This window comes from Ochlerotatus camptorhynchus, unplaced genomic scaffold, assembly GCF_037179485.1.
Source record: "Ochlerotatus camptorhynchus isolate MF236.1 unplaced genomic scaffold, CSIRO-AGI_Acam_v1.1 ptg000207l, whole genome shotgun sequence".
Classification (NCBI taxonomy): domain Eukaryota; kingdom Metazoa; phylum Arthropoda; class Insecta; order Diptera; family Culicidae; genus Ochlerotatus; species Ochlerotatus camptorhynchus.
Genome location: NW_027040697.1, coordinates 1,562,992 through 1,575,061, shown reverse-complemented (window position 1 = coordinate 1,575,061; position 12,070 = coordinate 1,562,992). Strand labels below are relative to the sequence as shown.

The window sequence follows — 12,070 nt, the reverse complement described above, 5'->3', positions numbered from 1 at the left end:
ATCAATAGAACATGCCATTTTTACCTAGAAGGAATGAAAAGATGCTGTTGTTTTAAAACAATGTACAATGTTTGGACAAAAAAAACGCATGTTTCATTGTTTCTTTCGCAAAACTGTTATCACTAACATAATTTACTATAGATTTGTAATTTTTTTTAAACACTTACCTGCATTTATCGCACGAAATATTTGAGCTAAAATAACGTATGTCTAACTTATCGTGGGTATTCGCTTTCTCATGTTTTGACAGTAAAAATCTGAACAACAAACTTTGACACGGTGTTTTCAGTTTACTTATTTTCTCATTTAAAGATTTTAGAACTAAATACTACAATGCATCATTTATTTTAAAACTTGTAAAATTTATGTTATCGGGATCGTTATCCGGTATGTTGTTTTAAAATAACAATGCGCATTTAAGGATTAAGGGATACAGATAGGCTGACCAGGCAGACGATCATGAGTAGCTTTAGTAAGTAAAGCAAGGTAATGAATGTGTGAGTTTAATTCCGTCTTTCCCTAAATCATGTATTAGATGAATCTGGTTGAGAGGGTCTAAAGTCATTTCACATTTCATTAAATGTCAGTATGTTCGTTGATAATGTGGGAATCCTTCGTCTTTCAAAGTGGGAAGGAGTCAGAGTTATTGGGAGGGTTCTGCCTGTGATAATAGTCAGGTTTCGGTCGCGTTTCGGGAATTGGATATTCGATGTATTTGGTGGGCCTTGATAGTGAGGTTATAGTTGAAGGAATACAATTCTTGGCTCGGGACTACCCTGCTCTTCTGTTCCAGCGTTTTGATTACCAGTTTGAGAGCTGGTTTATTGATAAGTATCTAGCCAGGCATCACATCGTAAGCCTTCGATTAATCAACCGGGAATCAAGAGCAGAATTGTAGCTGCCACTACAGTTTCAAATAACCAAATCAGCTTTTGTAAACAAAGATTCAATCGTCAATTTGTCGAAACAAATAGTTCGCCCACGCAAACTATGAGGCTTTAAGTACAAAAAGCAGTGAACTTGTAGATCTAATTCAGATGACTGATGTTGATGAACTACAGTTTGCTAAAGTGTCAACGTTGTACCACCGACAAACCGACACGAAACATAAACTTAACTCTTGATCCAGAATCCATAACGGCCGATTCAAATGTGCAGCGATCCCATCTGTCAAAACCATAGAAATGTTTTATCTAGATAAAAATAATTTGTCCGAAATAGATTAGACACGAACCAATTCATAATTTTGTACGCGTGTTCGTGGCTAGGATAAACATTTTCCGCGAACTCGGCGGCAGATGTCAGTTTTGTGCTTTGAGCAGAAATTCCTTTGCATGATCATTCATGTCGGTTTGTCGGTGGTTGCACTAGAGATGTGTTTGTTCAGGTCCATTTTGTATGACACAGGATCTTCAACATTGTGTTTGAAGTGTCCACAGGGGAGTTGGTTTTGCCTTCTAATCTTTGTCTTCTTCATCAACGGTTTGTGCCTTCAGATGTCGTCTGGCATACAACTCGGATGATCTAAAGATGTTATTGAAATGAGTTCAAATTTTAAGGACGATTTCAATTCAATTCAATTGGAAAGTTATGTTGACCGTGAACATTGAATATCCAAGCACATCGTTTGCTTGCCACTTGTTTTTTTTTTTAATTCTAAGAGAGATATTTCCATGAAGGCTTCTGAATTAACATACCCATCTACATAGAACGGCAGAAACGTATTGATTACAAACTGATGCACAGCAAAGCGTTTCAAGCGTGGGTTGAACATTATGTATAGTAAACGCAGGAGTGGCTGTCGAATACGAACAATCGTTGCCTACCACGTAAATCTGATTCCAAACATAGACAAGCCAAAAGAAACCTACATGGTTTGTTAACGTTAGGAGCCAAGTTCATACACGAATGATTAGTAGGCAGACTTGACAGCACGTCCCCCCGCAGAGTAATCGAAAATATTCCTGTGCAGCTGCTATTTATTGTTTGATATTTAATTACAAACCTTTTTCGAATAATTGAGACACGAGTCCCCAGAGAAGTTTATTCAATTTAACTTTACTCACTTGCTTGTATAGGTAACACACAGTTATCGTTTCTTTCAATTTTCTTAGATACTCCATATTTTGAAATGCTGTGTATGAGTGTGAATCGCAAAATAATGGCAGAAATCTGAATCCGGTGAAGTTCAATTTGCTAGAAAATGACTTAAAGTCATTTTCTAGCAAATTGAACTTCACCGGATTCAGATTTCTGCCATTATTTTGCGATTCACACTCATACACAGCATTTCAAACCGATACCGTAAACCACGGTTGCGGGCGTGCTTGTCGCCAACCGATTAGATCACATGTCCCAACAATTGTGCCAGCATTCCACCGCACGTGCGCAATCCCGCTGCCATTCGCTTCGTTCCGATGGATTTATCAAGAGAAATTCTAGCACGACCACTTGAAGCAATTATAAACAACGGGTGTCGCTATGATACGTAACAACAAACGCCTTCCAACACTGTTCTTGTTCTCAAGCAAAACAAATTGTGCACACTTTGATAAGCTTTTGAGCGTGACCCGTACGTGTTAATTTGTTTAAATTTGGATGTGGTTAAGTTGTGTGCGCGCGCGTCAATAAGTCACAAAAAATACGATAAATTGCTTAGGACAAATGACGAGTTCTTTGATCCTGCTTCCGATATCTGGGAGCTGCACAATGCAAATCATTAAAAAAGCATTGTTTGCTTGCACTATGTGTTAGGCGTGTTCTGGAGTTGAATGATGGTGAATTTGCACATGCTTTTACGAAAACTTTCAAGATTTACTTATTTCTCAAATGGTTGCCCAACAAACATTGCATGTTGAATAAGAGCTTATTCAGACAAAAACAAGCTTCTTCAGCTTAAAAATAGCTTATTCAGCTGTTGTACAACTCAAATTGTTTGTTGGGTGGTGTGTCTGCAAACAAAGTAAGTACCCGCCCATGTAAAATGTCAATGACAACATAGCTAAGCGGCTGGTAATGAAAGATTGATTCAAAATAGATCAAATACTTACTTATTAGTTCTTTTGTTTATTAAAATGGTTTCGGTGTATTTTTTATTGCTAATTGACTGAAAACATGATTCAAATTGTATAGTTTGAGAAGTTTTGGAATTTGAATTTTTTTAAATATATAAAAAAAAACTACAGCTGGATACTTCTTGCTTAACCAAATTTTTCAATGATCGGGACTGGGAGGGACCATCAGGGCACCCGATTGAAGCGACTTAGATTGGGAGAGAAGGATTGTCAACTCTCTGTTGCTAACATTTCCTGGATTGAGGGCGGGCTCTTCTTCCCACCTATTGGGACGTTCTTCTACACGATGGCTTGATTTGGTTTCTGAATGCATACACTTACTTCTGGAAGGAGATTCTCTATCACTTCCACGAATTTCGTATAAAGTTAATGAGTTAATACGACCAGAAAATCATCACATCATCTTCATCATAATCATCATCTACGAAAAGTTTAAATGTATCCTTACTTTGCTTACAAATATTCATATAATGAATGAAGATCTTTTTAATGGTGATCTAACGCTTGGAAAGTGTTCAACCATATGGACCAGTGCTTTCAATAACAGAAATTATCAAGGCGTGTTCAACTCTGCACACCTCAATCTGTGCCGAATACTTTATCTGTGTCAAAAGGTGTGCCAAGCGTTGTACCGAACGTGCCGATGTGTGGCAATCAGTATCCCATGTGTTTCAATCTCAGTATCCCATGCAGTTTTGACTTTAGAGATCGTTTGTTTACAATTTCAAGCTCTCATAGACGGTTAATTGAAAAACGAAGAAAAAAGATGTGAACATACATTCTAATATTAAAAGACCTATTTGATTACGTATGGAGTACGAGTGCAAGTCCTGTTGAAAGTAAATTAAGCATAAAATAACACGCGTGAGTCATTCCTTTCTCTAGGTTCAACGATGCCAAACGAGTGTTTCATGAAGGAACGACAAACTTGATCACAGCAGAAAATACAGCAAAGATTACGAATTCAAGTACCACCACTCAAGCATCATCACAAGCATATATTCTGATTTTTGATTCATCTAGGAAAAGGCAGAAGTAGAAAAACTATCATTCGGCTCCGGTAAAAACACGAATGACGATGCCACCTATTTCAAGATTTTCAGGCTATTAGTATGGCCTCTAGAACTGAACTAAACCAGGCTAGAGAGTGTGAACCAAAACCAAGTCATGGAAGTAACCCAAAGTCAAGACAAGGAGGGCACCTATTCATACTATTAATATGCTAAATGTAAATATTAGAAACATAACAATACGTGTGGGGTGCATGCGTTATATAGTACAGTGTAAATCGAGCAGGCACATCACTTCCCCTTACAGGAACTCGAGCTCGGGGCTGCTTAACATTCAAAGTCCCATACAGTTCATGGAGAGGATCCCCATCTTCAGCTGCTGCTCGATGTAGCGGTCAGCCATACGTCGCATATCCTCAGCAATTTTACCTATCGATTCTCCTCGCTAGGTTTTTCAGGGACTGCAGGCATAAATTTCGTCCTCTAGCTCACCCACGCATGCTAACGCTACCATCAGATAGAGTAAATTCCCCCCTACCTGATATAGTGGTGTTAGTATGTGGGGCGAGCTATCAATTATACCAAACCGACAGTAAAATGCATTGTTTACAAAAGCTGATATGTCCTTTCAAAAAAGCAATTGAGATTGATTGAAGGGTTTAACGGCTCTTTCAGTCTTTTTACTGCAGCAAAAACGTTGTATTGCTTCAACTCTCCGACGTTTCGGTGATATATTTCACCATTTTCAAGGATTTCTACAATTAAGAGGATTTAGAAAATTGGATAGGTACTGTGTTGGTTGTGTGGCTTACAGAGGCTACGTTTTTTTGTTAAGTGTATGTGTGGTTTTACATAAATCCGTCTTTGATTAATTATGGCGTCCATCTACGGCTATAATACAAATTCGGTTAGATTTGATTCTTGTTGTGCTCTACTCTACACTCAACTTACTAAGCGCGTTTCCACAACTTTGTGTTTCCCTGTTACGTTAGGCTTTTTTTTTTTTTCGCTTAGTTTTAAAAACACTACCTAAGCAACTGTGCTTTTCAAGATAAAGTTTTGCGGTCGGATGGGAAAACTTTATCTTAAAAAGTTTAATTGGTGTATTTGGATTTTAATTTCATCTATAAATGACAAAGTTATAAGCGTTCAAAACCTTACACCTTTTCGTGACGGTCGCAATTTTAGATTTTCGATTTACCCCCAGTACCTTCCCGTAAGACGTAGTCTACGTCAAAAAAGTAGAAGGGTCTGTGCCTAGGGGCACGAACAGAAGCTTGGCGTAGGACCGCTAGTAGACGGAATAAATGTGAAGAGCATTTAGTTCTTTTAATTGATCAATCATCATTATCTTAACTCTTTCCGTTTTTGAATTATATGCGTACCAAATTTGTAGTTATTTTTTTCAAAGAGAAAGTTTATGAAGATAATCAATCAAAATCACTTGCACCCCTGCTTCCAAGTTTGGTTACACGATAACAACTCTGGAGAGCATTTTGTGTGATAGTTGGGGGCCTGTGGTTCTGCATATGGACAAACAGGCACAGATAATTTCTATTCCAACTCTTAACTGTTATAAGCTTGATGGCCCTGAAAAGGCACGCTTGGCGTGTTTAGTGTAGGTGACAGCATCACGGCCTCATTTTCCAGGAACACCTTCAGCACACCTCGTAGATCAGACCGGAGATACGTTTGACACCACCACGGCGAGCCAGACGACCGATGGCGGTTATCTCGAAGAACTTTGCGATGACGCTTGGTGTCTCTTTAACCATGACCTTTTCCTCCTTTGCCACGACCAGTCAATTGTTGCTTGTTGGGTGTGAAGGAGTGGACTAGCCACCACCTTCCTACTGCTGCTATTGCTGTTCACCACGCAGTCCGAAGCGAGAATGAGCTAATGCCATACAGCAGCGCCTTTTTATATCTTTTCAGGTTAAAGCAGAATGATGTGCAACCAAGTGGTACTCGATTATGAGGACTGGGTTTGGGAAGAACGTTTATTTCATGAAAACAGTGATAAAATTAGCACTTTTTTTTGTAAATTGGACAATGCTTGACATTATCACTTTATCAATAGCTTCACGCTTTAAAATCATCAGTCTTAGAGAGATTTCTGATCGTTTGGTGATAAAGTTATTTAAATTGGTCCAGGAGCAGCTGAGTTATTAATGTTCAAAATCTTTCATAATTTTGTTTCATGTTCCATTTTTGGTTTTCACAAAGTTTATCCCCAGTATACAAATTAAAGACGTAGCCTACGTCAAAAAAAAAGTGCAGCTGTTTCCGAAGCAGATTGGTTAGCCAGTGTTCTAGAAGACCTCAACGCCAAGACATCAACAGATCCTGTCACGCTATACGAAGATAACCGAGGCTGTATAGAACTAACCAAGGATGCTAAATCAAAGCGGATTAAGCACATCGACATCAGGGATCTTGTGGCTGCTGGGACCATCAAATTAGAACCAATTTCTACCTTTGAGCAGCAGGCAGATCTCTTCACAAATGCTTTGGATGATGCACGGTTCAAATACCTCAGAGTCACCGATTGAGAGGGGATGTTGGCGATCAAGTAATCGGTGTTAAACGAGAACCGTTCATCACAGCAACCCAAGTTTGCCTGATGTACTGGAGATATTCTTTTTTGTGTCATTCCTAACCTCCTTACCAGACGTTCAATAAACTATTTTTTAAATAAAACTGATCCTTTCCTGGCTATCGAGAAATATGGACCTCAATAAAAATACTTTTCGGGGAAAAATATAATGTTTAATATCATAGGGTTTTTGTATTGTAAAACATTGATTGTATTTGTTTTTTTTTATGGATTTAATAGTTTGTAGACAGAGGGCGCAATATGTTTTCATGTAGGCTTTTTTCCACAACACGTTTAAAAAAATCAGCTATGTGTTTTTTTCTTCGTTTTGGAGTTATATTTTTTTGAGGTTCAAGTTTTGGGTTTTCAAGCCTAGCACAGCAGAAGCAGAAAAAAGGTATAGGTTATGTGACTATGTAAGCTATGTATCAATGAAGACGCAATGGTAGTCTAGTCGCAATGATGAATGGATGATTAATGGATTGATTGATGGATGATGGTTGATTGATAGAAATCCTAATCATAAAAAGCGTCTAATATTTTGCGATAAGGAACAAAACTACAAATTTTTAAGAAATTCTGAGAACCACTATATTGTTAAGCTATGGAATGGCTGGTAGTTTACATAGTGATCATTTCGCCTCGGTTTTATGCTTAATTTATATGTTTTAAATGTGTATCGCACTAGTGGAAAAATTTGCATTATTCCTGGAGAAAAAAAAAACGGGAAATCGCTAATTGGCGACAGCCATTATGCAAATTTGAAAATTCAATTTGGTTAAAATGACTCATTATACTTAGTCACTTTGGCCAAATAGCATCCGTCATAATAGCACTCGGCCAAATGGCTTTCAGGATGTTGGCTCTCTTTTTTTCTTTTATTTAACGTCGGTCTCTGTTCCGCAATCTAGTGCCAATCACCAACGGACATCGATTGCCATACATTGACAGCAACCGAATGTGCAGGAAGGCAGCTTCGACACCTGCGTAGGATATCGCACCCATTCACAACACACATGGGCCGGGACCAACGGCTTTACTTCCCTTCCGAAGGAAGACGTGACCAGAGATTGTTATGCCTCAGAAAAATCCCACCGACCTCGGCTGGGATTGAACCCAGACCCATTGGGATGTTTGAAAGCAGTCACGCTTACCACTACACCACCACCACCATTTCAGGATGTTGGCATCTGGCTTAATCCTTTATCTTAAACCATGTTTTTGCTAAAATCCCCCCCCCCCCTCCTATTTCAAAACTTCACTACGCCCTGGATCCTAAAATTGTAAAAGGGCGCTGATCGAATCTACGTTTTCGTTGATGTTCATAACTCAATTTTGTACAATAATAGATGGGCGTTCAAACATATGTTGGTTCACAGCTTTTATAAACGAAGCGCATATTAATCAACATTTCTGTACATAGTTGTGATTTTGAAAAAAAAAATCGGCTCTCAAAGCTGGTTAACCATGAGTAACCACCACGACAGGTCTGATGCAGGGCCATTTACGTTAAAACGGAAACAACAGCAGGACAGCTTCCCTTCTGCATAGTGACTGACACCCTGATTGGAATAATTCAAGCGCTTCTACGACATCTCAGGGACTTCACCGCACGCGCCGCCGTGTCGTTATTGTTGCACGAGTGCGATGTAAATCCCCCGCAGTGACTGTTGTCGACGACAGTTTGTCTGATCACGAATTCTGTTGTGTCTTGTTCTCCATTCCAGGTAAGCCCAGCACTACCTACGCTTGCATCAACAGCATTGCTATAGAACGCGAATGACGAATTCGAACAACAATATCGGCTCACATCTCCTCTGGCACTACTCCACTACCGGATCCGTTAAACGAGAGAGTCGTTTGAAGAGCGCCCCAACTCGCTGTGGGATGCTGTTTTGTGGAGTTTCGATGGACCACGCTTTCGCTCTCACTCTCTCGATCCGGGTGCACAAATCACAGCTCAACCAAAACACAAGCCACCCATCGGGCAGCATCAGTGCGTGGCACCTCGTGATGGATGGGTGTTTGGGGCCTCTCTATCTCTCTCCATTTCGCTCCCGCTCCCTCTCCGCGGTGGAGCATCGGCTTCCGACTGAATCATATGCGGAGTGCGAGAGTGAGCATATCGGGGTGCATGCGCCACGTTTGACAAGTGGGGAGCAAACCTGACACACTGGTGAAGTTTTGCTTCCGTGCTCCCCGATCTCGGTGTCGTCGTCGGCTAGTTAGTCTCTTTTCGAACGCGCTTCGGTTTGGACGTGTTTCCCGAGCGAGTAAGGTGCTGCTTAGTTAGTTGCTGACTCTCGTGTTCGACTAGGTTCCGAGCAGGTTCGATTGATTTTTTCGTGAGTGTGCCCCGTTTTCATTCGCGTTATGACGAAAGTGTGGCGTTTTAAAGTTTGAGCATAGCTAGTTCGGGCAGTTGCTAATCTTGATCTCGAACGGTTGCCTTGACGGATGCGACAGTGAGTGAGACGGGTGAGTGGGAAGAAAATCGCGATACCTTGTGAGGTCTGACTGTGCCTGCCCTGCGATCAGTTAGTGTCGGTTATCGAAAGTTTCGCGAATTGTTTGCGTCACACCGACCGCGTTGCCAATCAAACGCATCTGTGTTCTGTGTACGCGCGTGTGTGTGTGTGTGTGTGTGCTTGTGGGAAAATTTACGTTCCAGTTCTCTGAGTCTCGAAACTATTGCAAAGGCAGCAACAGACTATTGCTTCCTGAAGTGTAAGACTACGGTGAATATTAAGCAGGAGCAAAGCATCGTGAAAAGGGTGTCACATTTTTCCCGGTGGGGCGTTTTTCTTTGGCGAAGACACGAAGCGTGGCCCACATTTGCACTCAGGACCTCAGGCCTCTCTCCATCAGTCTCGGCAGCTTTTGTTTGTTCGCATACGTAAATTTTCGGACCTTGATTATTACTCAACTAGCTCTCAGCCACCACTAGCCAAGTGGACCACTTTGGACTGGATTGTTTGCTGGAGCATCATCAGCGAAGGGGGTGAAGAGTGGGGAGCTCATCTGCTGATAATTGCATACGCAGGCCTCACTTCAGCGCTTGATTATACACACATTTGAGATTATCGCTTTTTGTTGCGGCTCGGATCGGCGGAATAACATTTTGTTTTTTACATAACAACGCCAGATCGTTATCGGTGTTGGGAGCTAGAGTTTGACTACTGAGAACTTTTTGAGTCGTTCTCAAGCGAGAAGCTGTTGGTGTTAATTAGAAGATTGGCTTTTAATTTCCCAAGAAAAAAAATCTAAATCAAAAGTTCAACCGTAATCGTTTGAGGGAAAAGTCGAGTTTTAGATTTAAAAAAAAAAACATCATCATATCCGTGCGAGTGGGGTAGTCAAGTAGAAAGAAATAATCCAAAAGCGAGAAGCGAAAAAAAGTGAGTGTGAAAGTTTTTTTCCTCCATTCCAGTTTGCGACGTGCGGTGCTGTTATAGCCCAATCAGAGTGTATGTGTTCAGATATAAGTGCTCCGCAAATGTGTACGACCACTCGGCAGCAGTTGGTATAATAAGCACACGGTGACCCGTGACCAGTTTCCAGTTGGGAAAGGTAGTCGCTAGTCAACGTTGAATAAAAAAGGCCGAAACCAAAAAAATCGAGTGGGGAATTGTACCGAAGAAGGAAAAAATAAAAATAAAAAAAATCAGCGAATCACTGAATAAGCAAGTTGATTGCAGCTACTACTACGTTCAACAGCGACAGCTCCGCGAAAGCAAAAGTTGTTCGACCAACCTGTCCTCTGTCCCTTGATCGTCGTCGCCGTCGAAGCTGTGATCGCATCGAAACATCGAGGGAACAGGCGTCCGTTCAACTGCACCGCAGACACGCAAAAACAGGCAAGTCAAAACACCGATAATGATTAAAGGCAGCATCCCAGAAGATATGCATCTCGTCCGTCGTATATTACAAAGTTGTTGTTTATGTGTGGCTTGACGGCCTTGCCTCCGCTTCTTGCCCCATGCGAACCATTCCGAAGTGAGTCGAATGGACCATTGGAATGGAACAGATGTTCGACGAAGAAAAAGTCGTCCGTAGTACATTGACGAGTGTTTTGATGCTTCTGGGAGTCTCGGCTGGGTGGAAAACAGGCAGTGTTAAGTGGTTCTTGCTGCCATTGCTTTTCCCCTAAATACTTAACTGTCGACAGATAGTGGAAAATGAATGGGAACTGACTGGAAGAAAGAAGACGAACGATGTGTCAACACATTCATCGTGTTGTGTGGAATGAAGTTGATTTTGAATTCGCCCCATGGATCATGAAGTTCGATGCAAGCCTTGGCATTTCGGGCATCGGCTTTTGTATTAAACTACCCGAGTATTGTGCGCAAATTACGGTGATGACGGTGTGACATTTGCGTCTGAATGTACCGAGCCACACAGCCACAATAGCTCCGGAAGTAAGCTCAGTAATAAATGTAGATTAGAATATTCTACCCTGGCCATCGCGACTGCACCGGTCAATGATGGTGATTAAGGTGTAATAGCCCCTTCGGTTGAAACCTAGTCATTTGACAACGTATGGTTAGGTCATTCGTGTTGAGGGGGCACCATTTCCTGTGCGCTGTAATTAGTTTGTTGCTGAAGCTCAACAATCTCGAGTGAGACAAAACAACATTCTGTCGGGAAAGAATTCATTGCAAAACAGGTGGAATTCAATGGGAAGATAACTCAGCTTCGATCGTTAAACGAAGTGCTTGTGGTTGCTGCAGGTTCCCCTCAATTATGGATCCTCAATATTGATTTACTGCAGGTCAATAACACAAATGGGGTATTGTTGCTTCGTTATTATATCTTTCTTGTAACTAGGGGAAGTGCACCAGTATTGGCCAAAGGTTCCTATTTTGGCCATACCTCAGAAAATTGGTTAAATTACAATATTCGTTCATTTTGTGGTCGAAATGCAACGCAACTGAACATCCCAAATTTGTAAACAAGGTGAAACATTTTCAAAAGGTGACCAAAATAAAAACATGGCCAATACTGGTGCGTTACTCCTTTGTGATTATAAATCAGTTTTTTCGTGTACTCAATTTGATTGAATTTTGGCAAGGCTAAAAAATACTCACTCCAGTGCTACACTGCAGTGGTGCATAGAGCCAACGTGAAAGAATTCCTTCCCTGGTGGCTGCTTGCTTTTGCCTTGACCACCACGAGCTCCTGGGTCTGCCTCTGCTATGTGTTGATGATGATCCCGCCACTTAGCCCTACAAAGGTTTGAGCTGGATGATTTATCTTTAAGATAATTAAGTATAACATCATAACCAGAGTGGCAAACAAAAATGAACTGGTAAACATTCCCCTCCAGAAATATATAGACACCACCCCCGCCCCGAGGAATTGTGGGTGTTTTTTTTTATACACCGGTATTT

General features: G+C 41.0%; 1 protein-coding gene across 6 annotated transcripts in view; it reads left to right on the top strand.

Moving 5' to 3' along the window:
• The window catches only part of LOC135703040 (furin-like protease 2), a 1,186,720-nt gene that overhangs the window by 19,781 nt on the left and 1,154,869 nt on the right, over positions 1-12,070 (top strand). For 3 of the 6 annotated variants that reach the window (XM_065224148.1, XM_065224142.1, XM_065224143.1), the window contains exon 1: positions 8,924-10,537. The exons of 1 other annotated variant lie outside the window; for it this stretch is intronic. The gene's annotated coding sequence lies outside the window, so the exon portion shown is untranslated. Of the gene's footprint in view, positions 1-8,923; positions 10,538-12,070 lie in introns of those variants that run through there. 2 more of the 6 variants (XM_065224145.1, XM_065224144.1) reach the window with 2 other exon arrangements.